Raw genomic sequence first — 9,449 nt, 5'->3', positions numbered from 1 at the left:
GTTTGGGGTTTGTATTTTTTTTCTTGAAGGACACTTAAGTATGTAAGTTTTAATAAAAATGTTATCATTTCATTGAATAAGCTACTTTGCTATAGAGATTAGTCTGACATTTATTTTTTTCTATCTACATTCTGTAAAAAAATAATTTAATTGCTTACCTGGACATATCATTGATGTAATAGATGTAGCTGCAGAGGACAAACAGATAATGTTTTTTCTAGCAAGGATTACTCTTCAGTACTTCGTAGTTCATAAACTTAAAGCAAATAACAACACCTACTGCACCTTCAGCTGCTTTTATGCTTCTGGGGGTTGGCCCCACCCTTTACCCAGGGGATTGTGGGAAAGATGGTGGGCGGGGCCTCAGGGCCGCAGGCGGGGCCCGGGGTATATGAGCCACAGCTTCAGGTCAGGAGCTCATTCTGGTGCTGGGCTTTTCCACGGTTAGAGCTCTGATGTTTCTTAAGCGTTGTTTTAGAGCTTGTGCAGCTGTTTGGGAAGGCTTGTTTTAGTGTTTAAACTAGTATAGGTAAGATGTCAGAGGTAAGATTTTTCAATGTAAGGGTGGTTGCCATAGAAAGTGGAGATGTATGTTTGTTTGTTTTTTTTTTCCCCATATATTTAGTTTTATAGGGAGCATTTAGTTTGTTTAAATGGTTTAATAGTATGTGTTTTTTTTTGCTTCTGGCAGGTGGTGTGTTTTATTGTAATTTCTGACTTTATTGAAGATAAAACTTTGTACTCTCTTCTAATTTTGATGTACACTATGTTAGTTGGTGTTTTTGTTAGTCTCAATCAGATGCGTTATGAGATACTGGAGCAGGATTTAGCGTGACTGTCTTGTATGTATCCATATATTGAGTTTATCTGTTTTGAGAAAGCAACAGGGTCGTAACAGCAGGGACGGCTCACCGTTTTCTTCCAGACCATGTAGGGTATCACAGTGGCCCTGAAGTTTTTGCGGTTTGCAGGCGGTTACCGGTAGGTTCTGTAACAGTTTTCCTGGTTTTCCAGGTCTGTAGCAGAGCCCGGAGTCTCTGTGAAGGCAGAAGACAGGAGGTGTCTGCCAAACACAGGGTAGGGCTCAGAAGAGCAGGTCCTGAGGAGCAGTTGGAAAATAAGGGGCAGGAGTTGTGGGGGAGCAGTAAGCCTCCTTCCCTGATGGTTCAGGAGAAGGGGGGGAGTTTCTAAAGTTTTGGCATTAGGGGATGGCTAGGAAAGGGAGGCGGGTTCATACATTTTTCTTGGACAAGTTTTGTCATTGGGTTTGGTTGTTGATGGTGTCTGGTCTGCTATAGGCTCTCGCATTTGAGGTGAGCTGGATAGTATCGAGGAGGAGCACAGGACTGGTGGTTTGGCAGAAGTGAAGTACAAATGTTGTGTTTCTTGGTCTCTTAGGTGCCGTGAATAACTGTCGCTGCAGCATCCGACTCTGGAATCGGTGCGGAGGAGGCAATCAGACTGCACCAGCGTTCAGGAGGCTCGAGGGGTTTTGTGGAGGAGGTCGTCGTATCTTCTCAGGATGCTTATTGCTGGTGTTGTAGCTGCTTTGGGGATTATTTTTTTCTTTTCCTTTTGCAGAGGAAGAGGAGTAAGCCGGTGACCGCAAGAACGTATCGGATGGTTGTGTTTTGTGGACTACGTCAAGGATGGAATCAGATGGTAGCCCTCCAAAAGCTAAGTTGAGAGACCAGCACCGGAAAGGGGCGGAGGCTGACAATTGTGTGATGGGGTCTTTGACGTTAGCGTAGCGGGGAGGGCTGTCCCGGGGCACAGTCTCCTTTGGGCAGGTAAACGATGTACATTACTGTCCAGTATTATATTAATGCATCCTGGGCAGGGCAGTTCCAGCTTGTGTGTGTTGCCATGTCGATTGTGTTGTCTGTGTTTTGCATTCTAGACCTTTTCTTGGGTCTCGAGATCATCTTTAAGCTCCAGGAGCATGGAATGTGCATCGGGTACCATCATTATGGTGTCAAACGCCTGCACCCATGGGCATAGCACCAACCGTCTGCCTCTCTTGTCGCATTAGAATCTTAAAGCGTGCATCGGTCTTGCGTCTTGGAACTTTCCGGACGGTCCACTTTAGCAACTGGGGCTTCTTCCCTGTGTCGTTATGTTCTTAGGTCTTGAAGCTAGGCTTCCTGCATGTCCGTCTTGTCAGGCTCGACAGTCCCTTCTCAGGAACTGTGAAGTTCTACACTTCGTTTCAGGGGCTTCTGTGGAGCCTCTTCACATCGTCACCATCACAGTGCCACAGGTCGTCTTGCCCGATGGTGACTTTGGTCCCGGTGTCATCCTTCTTGCTGAGAGTTTTCTCTCATCCTTGAGGCGCGTCATTCGTAGTGTTCTGTGTAGCGTCAGTCTGTGTGTGTTTGGCTCGGGGCTGCCCTGCCCGGGCGTGTAGTGTACAGGGTAGGCAGAATCACGATGAGAGTCTGTAGTGAATATGAGGATCTGCCTAGACCCAGGCAAAGGTTGCTTAGTCGTCTCTAATCGATTAGCTCTCGAGAGGCTGCGTGGACGGGTGTTTCATTAGCGGGCGCTGGCATAAGCAGAGCCAAGTCGGAGAGGGTGTTTGCGGCTAGTGAAGGGGACAGTATCTCAAAGATGTTCAGGCTGCTTTGTGTGGGGTGTAATGTTTGCAGGCCTCTCTTTTGGATGACAGGCTGTAGTTGGACTTATGTGAACAGGGTTCCTAAGTAGAAAGGAGACCTTTGGAATAAAGCTACTGCTCTGCATCAGGGTAATGTTTGATGTTGGTGTGTTGTTTTTTTTTTTTTCAGATGCGGAGAGATGAGATGGACAGGGATACGCAGGGGAGCCGACGGGAGCGCAGGACAAAGGTAGCTTAGGCTGAGGTATTAAATGGAAGATGTGACCGGCGGCTCCACGAATACATTTGGCCACTTTTTTTCATGTGAATGTGAGGTTACGTAGCCATGCGTGGAAGTGCTGGACTGAGGTTCAACAGAACCAGTGTTGTTTTCAGTCACTTTGCTTTGCAGGTAAGTCTCTTCCAATGAACTGAACTCTCTGAAAATAATAACGTATTTTTCAGGTAGCATCTGCCTTCAGAGCGCCAAGACCTTATATTTACACTTAATGCCAAGGGATGCCATGCAGAGAGGCTCTTGCTTATACTTATTCCTATAACAGCACAGTGCAGCTAACTTTTATATATGCCCCGTCGGAAGCAGAAAAGCGTAGAGGGATCGCACCCACGGTGAAGAGAAGACGGGACCGGTGACCCGAACCTGACCGATGGGGTATTGCATTCCATCATCATCACGCTCTGTATAAAAGCAGCGGGATCGAAGGGGTCGGTACCTGTTGTCTGGCCTTTGAGGATTCCTCTGTCTGTTCATTGTCCTTTGACCCCGATCTGTGCATTTATGCAACCGGGTCTGGAATCCGGTTCCAGTCTGTTACCGAGTGCTGTCCCAGACTTTCCCCGTGCCTGCCAGTGAAGCAGTGGTCATCCTGGGAGTTACGTATCGGGTTGTGTATGTCCTGTATGCATTTAATTATTTTCTTGTTACTGTTGTCTTTTCTTGGTATTATTTTGCTGTTAAGATTTCATTACAGTTCAGTTTATCTTTCAGTCCCTAAGTCTCGCTCTCTTCTCTCCTGCATCAGGAGAGAAGTTAAAAGGGAGCACGTGTCACTTGTTTTACTGCGCGGCCTAAGGCACAACAGCAAGGACGGACAGGGCACGGGAGCAGACTCGGCCGAGGAGAGCGGCGGCCCCAAGCCTCGGTTCTTTCTCAGCCACTGCATTACAGACAGCGTACAAGCTCCTGCTTGCGCTCTGTCTGCCGGTCCGATCCAGAACACAGTTCTGGCAGAAGTCAGGTTATATGTGTTGTCTTGCTAGAAATGCTGTATGACTCGTTGTGGGGTTTCTTTTACGAGGAAACTAAAGGACATTGAGTCTTGATTTAAAAATATTGTTATTATGCTTAATGATCTTCTTGCCTATTTAGGTCAGGATGACGTCTTTCTCTTTATGTCTATGCCCTGCAAAAGATTAATTAAGTTTACTTACCTACTGGGCCCCATTGCTGACACAATTGATGTAGTTGTAATAAAAGAGGACGTATTGTCATTTCCTCTAAGGGTCGCTTTCTCTGTTTTAGTGTTTCGCATGCTGTACTTCTCAGGCCTGTGAGGAAAGGAGCAGCTGCTCCTCTGGCACGCTCTATGCCTTGTTGCCCCAGCCCCTTTCCCAGGTGCTGGTGGGAAGGGCGGTGGGCAGGGCCCGGGGTATATAACCCAGAGCCTCTGCTGGGGCAGCTCATTCCGCTGCCAGGCATCTCCAGGGTCAGAGCTCTGCTGGTCCTTCAGTCGATTGCAGCTTTGGAGCTGGCTCAGTTCCTTGGGCGGAGATGTTAGCCCATTTAGAGAATAGCAGGTAGGAAGCTGGAGGTGGTAAGACCTTGAGGACCAGGTGAGGTCTGGCAGCATGTATAGTAGACAGCAGCCTCATGTGCTGGTTCTCTTCCTTGGGGTTTTTCAGGTCAGTCACGTTGTAATGAGCATTCGGGGGCGGTGAGATGGTTTAAGGGTACAGTTTTCTCTTTTTCCAGGCACGGCGTATTTTCATGGAATCCCTGAGTGTATTGAAGATGGAACTTTATTGTTTGTTTGTTTTTCCCCACTAGCTTTGCCGTATCCCAGGTAAGGTGCCAATAGAATTTGTCTCAATCGGGCAGGTTATGAGATTACTTTGCAGGGCCTGGGTGAGCATCTTGTCTGCAGCCGTAGATGGAGTTTTCACATTTCTCAGGAAAGCAGCAGGGACGTAAGGCATAACATATTGCAGGATGCGGGGTGCCTCGTCGCCTTCCCCCAGAGCGCGCAGGGTACCGCCGTGTCCCTGGAGCCTTTGTGGCTTGTGGCAGGCCCCTGTTGTAGGTCGGGTCAGGGCTTCGCTGACTCTGTGGGTCTGTAGCAGAGCCCGGAGTCCGTGGGAAGACAGAAGATAGGAGGTGGTGGCGGAACGCAGGGAGAGGCTGGGAAGAGTGGCTCCCGAGAAGCGTCCGACGCTGGGTGTTCAGGCTGGCAAATAAAGGGTAGGAGCTGTGGGGAAGAAGTGGGGCTCCTTCCCTGATGGGTCAGGGAGAAGAGAGGGGCTTGGCACTGGGGGAGGGCTAGAAAAGGGAGCTGGGTTCACGAGTCCTTCTGGGACAGGTATTGCAGTTGGGTTTGTGTGTTGCCGGAGCCTGGTGTGTTCTAGGCTCTCGCATTTGAGGTGAGCCGGATAGTATCGAGGAGGAGCACGGGACTGGTGGTTTGGCAGAAGCGCAGTGCTAATGTTGCATTTCTTCGTCTCTTAGGTGCTGTGAATAACTGTTGCCGCAGCGTCAGACTCTGGAATTGGCACGGAGCGGTCGAGCAGAATGTCTTGGCGTTCATGAGGCTGAGGATGTTGTGGAAGAGGTTGGTATCTCCTCTCAGGATGCTTATTGCTGGTGCTGTGGCTGCTTTTGGGGTAATGTTTTTTCCTTTTCTTTTGCAGAGGAAGAGGAGGAAGCTGGTGACCACAGGAACATATTGGATGGCTGTTTTCTGTGGACTACCTCAAGGATGGATTCGGGCCCCTGGCCGTCCGAAAGCTAAGTTGAGAGACTGGCGCCCGAGAGGGGACAAGGTTGAGAACTGCAAAAAGGTGTCTTTGAAGTTGGCATAGGGGAGAGGTTTGTCCTGGAGCGCAGTCTCCTTTAGGCACGTAAGGGATGTGGCTTACTGTTTGGCATTCCCGGGCAGGGCGGTTCCAGCCTGTGTGTGTTGTCCTGTCTTTCGTGTGGCCTGTGTTCTGTGTCTTAGACCCTTCTCGGGTCTCAAGGTCATCTTTAAGCTCCAGGAGCACGGCATGGTGCCTCAGGCGCCATCCCTAGGGTCTGGAACACCCGCACCCATGGTCACAGCACCATTCGGCTGCCGCTCTTCTTCCGTTAGAAGCTTAAAGCATGCATTGTTCTTGCGTCTCGGAAGCTTCTGGACGGCCCGCTTCTGCGACTGGGACTTCTTCCCTATGTCATTATGTTCTTAGGTCTTGAAGCCAGGCTTCCTGCGCATACATCTTATTGGTCTCGACAGTCCCTTGTTATCACAGACGATGTTCTAAACTTCGTTTCAGGGGCTTCCGTAGAGCCTCTTCACATCACCACCACAGTCTCTAGGTCTTCTTCCCCAACGGTGACTTCAGTCCCAGTGTCATCCTTCTTGCTGAGAGTTTTCTCTCATCCTTGAGGCGCATTGTTTTTAGCGTTCTGTGTAGTGTTGGGCTGTGTTTGTGTGTGTGTGTCTGGCTTGGAGCCCCCCTGCCTGGGTGTGTAGAGTCCAGGGCAGGCAGAATAGTGATGAGAGTCTATAGTTAATATGTGGATCTGTCGAGACTGAGGCAAAGGTTGCATAGTCATCAGGAATTGATTTGCTCTCAGTAGGTTGGGTGGATGGGTGTTTCATTAGTGGGTGTTGGCATAAGCAGAGCTACATCAGAGAGGCTGTTTATGGGTAGCGAAGGAGATAATATCTCAAAGATGTTCAGGCTGCTTTGTGTGGGGTGTAATGTTTGTGGGCTGCTTTTCTTTTTTGATGGCAGGCTGTAGTTGGATCTAATTGAACAGTATTCCGAAGTAGAAACAAGACCTTTGGAATTAAGCTCTGCATCAGGGTAATGTTTTTGATTTTTTTTTTTCTTCTCTCTTTAGATGCAGAGAGATGAGATGTGCAGGGTGATGCAGGGGAGCCAAGAGGAGCGCTGTACAGAGGTGGCTCGGCAAGTGGTATTAGAGAGAAGATGTGACTGGCGCCTCTATGAAGATAGTTGGGTACTCTTTTTTTTATGTGAATGTGAGGTTGCATAGCTATGTGTGAATGTGCTGGTCTGAGGTACAACAGAGCCAGTTTTCCTTTCAGTAATTTTACTTTTCAGGTAAATCTCTCCTAACTGAACTCTCTGAAGATAATGATGTATTTTTCAGGTAGTATCAGCTTCCAAAGTGCTAAAACCTTATATTTACACTTAATGCCCAGGGATGCTATGCGGAGAGGTTCTTGCTTATACTTATTGCTGTAACAACCTCTGTTAGGTAACTGTGCACACCATGTTGGAGGGTCGGAAGTGCAAGAGCGTAGAGGGGTTGCACCCATGGTGAAGAGCAGGCAGGACCGGTGACGCGAATCCGACTGACGGGGTATTCCATCCCATCCTCATCGTGCTCAGTATAAAAGCTAGAGGGATCGAAGGGGTTGGTACCTTTCCTTCAACGCCCGGCGTCCGAGGACTTCTCTGTCCGTTTGTCATCCTTTCATCCTGATTCATGTGTTTGCGCCACCAGACCCGGACTCCAGTTTCCATCCGTTGCTGACTCCAGTATAGGACTTTCCCTGTGCCTGCCAGTGAAGCGATGGTCACCCTGGGAGCTTGATACCGCGTTGTGTATATGTTGTATATATTTCCTTGTTTTCTTGTTACTGTTGTCTTTTGTTGGTATTATTTTTCTGTTAATATTTCATTACAGCTTAGCTCCTTTTTCAATCGATAAATGCCTCTTATTCTTTCCTCCCTCGGGAGAGAAGTTAAAAGGGAGCATCTGTTGCTTGTTTTAATGCCCAACCTAAACTGCAACAGCAACGACGGTTAGGGTACCGGAGTGGACTCAGCCGAGGAGAGCGGCGGCCCAAAGCATCAGTTCTTTCTCAGCCGCTGTATTACAGGCAGCGTACAAGCCTCTGCTTGCAATCTGACTGTCGGTCCTATCCAGAATACAGTTCTGGCAGAAGTTGGGTAATATGCGTGGTCTCGTTAGAAGTGCTGTATGACCCATTGTGGGGTTTCTTTTATGAGGAATCTAAAGCATGTTGAGTCTTGATAAAAAAATATTGTTATTGCGCTTAATGATCTACTTTCCTGTGTAGGTTAGCATGACATGTATCTCTATCTACGCCCTGCAAAAGTTTAAGTTTACTTCTCTAGCCGGTCCCATTGCTGACACAAGTGATGTAGCTGTAGTAAAAGAGCATGTATTGCCATTTCCTGTAAGGGCTGCTTTCTCCGTTTTGGTGTTTTGCATGCTGTAATCGTCAAGCACGTGAGAAAAGGAGCAGCCACTCCTCTGGCAGACTTTATGCCTTCTGGCGGTGGGCCTGACCCCTTTCCTCAGTGATGGTGGGAAGGGGGGTGGGCGGGGCCCAGGGTACAGGAACCAGGGCCTCTGCTGGGGAAGCTCATTCTGCCGCCGGGCTTCTCCAGGGTCAGAGCTATGCCGGTCCTTCCATCGATTGCAGCTTTGGAGGCGGCTCAGCTCCTGGGGCGGAGATGTTATCCCATTTAGAGAATTGGAGGTATGAAGTTGGAGATGGTAAGACTTTCAGGACCAGGTGAGGTTTAGTAGTGTGTATAGTAGAGAGTGGTGTTGTATGCTGCTTCTCTTCCTTGTAGGTTTTCAGGTCAGTCACGTTGTAATGAGTGTTCAGAGGCGGTGGGATGGTTTAACAGTATGGCTTTCTTTATTCCAGATGCGGTGTATTTTCCTGGAATCCCTGACTGTATTGAACTTTATTTGGTTTCTCTTTTTCACTGGTTTTGCTGTATCCCAGGTAAAATGCCAATGGAATTTGTCTCAATCGGGCAGATGATGAGATCACTTTGCAGGGACTGGGTGAGCGTCTTGTCTGCGGCCGTAGATGGAGTTTTCGGATTTCTCAGGAAAGGAAGAGGGACGTAAGGTATAATGTCTTTCAGGGTGTGGGACGGCTCGTCGCCTTTCCCCACAGCGTGCAGGGTACGGCATTCAGGAGGGTGACGGTGTTGTGGAGGAGGCATCTCCTGTCAGGCTGCGTATGGCTGGTGCTGTGGCTGCTTTCGGGATTATTTTTTTCTCTTCCTTTTGCAGAAGAAGAGGAGGAAGCTGGTGACCACAGGAGTGCATCGGGTGGCTGTTTTTTGTGGACTGCATCAAGGATGGATTTGGATGCCACCCGGGCCTCCAAAAGTTAAGTAGATAGTCAGGCGCCAGAGAGGGGCCGAGGTGGACAATTGCAAAATGGGGTCTTTGATGTTAGCGTAGTGGCGAGGGCTGTCCCGGGGCACAGTCTCCTTTGGGAAGGTAAAGCATGTGGCTTACTGTTCAGTGTGACGCTAGCACGTCCCGGGCAGGGCAGTTTCAGCCTGTGTGTGTTGTCGTGTCGTTTGTGTGGTCTGTGTTCTGCATCTTAGCCCTTTCTCGGGTCTCGAGGTCATCTTTAAGCTCAACGAGCACGGCGTGAGGACTCGGGCATCGTCCTTACGGTCTCGAATGCTCGGATCCGTCGGCATAGCACCATTCGGCTGCTGCTCTTCTTGCGTTAGAAGCTTTAGGCGTGCATCGGCCTTGTGTCTTGGAAGCTTCCGGATGGCCCCCTTCCGCGACTGGGACTTCTTCCCTGCATCGTTACGTTCT

The 9,449-nt window shown here is 49.0% G+C and overlaps 1 long non-coding RNA gene across 2 annotated transcripts; it reads left to right on the top strand.

Moving 5' to 3' along the window:
* The first annotated feature begins 324 nt into the window (after nt 1-324).
* Nucleotides 325-4,060, top strand: LOC141746433 (uncharacterized). Of its 2 annotated transcripts, XR_012588354.1 has the most exons (5): nt 325-543; nt 1,015-1,077; nt 1,399-1,503; nt 1,582-1,681; nt 2,787-4,060. It is a non-coding gene; the product is annotated as an uncharacterized LOC141746433 (long non-coding RNA). The 2 variants fall into 2 exon arrangements; XR_012588355.1 differs by lacking the exon at nt 1,015-1,077 and having other exon boundaries at nt 325-529.
* The last annotated feature ends 5,389 nt before the right edge of the window (nt 4,061-9,449 follow it).

The sequence above is a fragment of the Larus michahellis genome, chromosome 7 (assembly GCF_964199755.1).
Source record: "Larus michahellis chromosome 7, bLarMic1.1, whole genome shotgun sequence".
In the NCBI taxonomy this organism is placed as follows: Eukaryota; Metazoa; Chordata; class Aves; order Charadriiformes; family Laridae; genus Larus; species Larus michahellis.
Note: the sequence above shows the minus strand (reverse complement) of the source record. Positions and strands in the feature narration are given on the sequence as shown.